The sequence below is a fragment of the Myotis brandtii genome, unplaced genomic scaffold, assembly GCF_000412655.1.
Source record: "Myotis brandtii unplaced genomic scaffold, ASM41265v1 scaffold143, whole genome shotgun sequence".
Lineage (NCBI taxonomy): Eukaryota > Metazoa > Chordata > Mammalia > Chiroptera > Vespertilionidae > Myotis > Myotis brandtii.
The window spans coordinates 917,606-918,251 of NW_005355115.1; the positions used below are offsets into that span (position 1 = coordinate 917,606).

At 47.8% G+C, this 646-nt stretch overlaps 1 protein-coding gene across 1 annotated transcript in view; it reads right to left on the reverse strand.

The window, feature by feature from the left end:
- MEP1A (meprin A, alpha (PABA peptide hydrolase)) overlaps positions 1-646 on the reverse strand; it is a 32,544-nt gene that overhangs the window by 18,012 nt on the left and 13,886 nt on the right.

The following is a 646-nucleotide window of genomic DNA, read 5'->3' on the forward strand; positions in this document are numbered from 1 at the left end:
AGAGATAATCATTGATTGTCTGCCTCCTGCACACCCTACACTGGGGATGAAGCCCACAACCCAGGCATGTACCCTGACCAGGAATTGAACCTTGACCTTCTGGTTCATAGGTTGACGCTCAACCACTGACCCATGCCAGCTGGTCATGCCCTCTTTTTTTAAAAAAAAGATTTTAAAATTTATTTTTAGAAAGAAAGAGGAAGAGAGAGGGAGAGAGAAAAAGATTGATGCCAGAGCTGAACATTGATCGGCTGCCTCCTGCCAATCCCACCAGGGATCAAGCCAGCAACCCCAACATGTGCCTTGACTAGGAATCCAACAGGCAACCTTTCAGTGCATGGGATGATGCCCTACCAACTGAGCTACACTGGCCAGGAAGTGCCCTCTTTATATTTTGTGTTCCCACTGCAGAATCTGAAGCACCTGCCCCACAAATCTGTCCTGGGTATCCCAGGATTGCTTACAGCAAGTGATAAAGATAATAATTGCCGGAAGCCGGTCCATCCTTGCTGCTTGACACAGTCACTGCAGGGAAGAAACATCTGCACAGCATATGTTCCAAGGGACCTGGCGTATATGGCATACTGTTCTTAATATGATTGCTCCCCTTCTTAGTGCTATGTGTTCTAACCAGGGCCACCTCCCC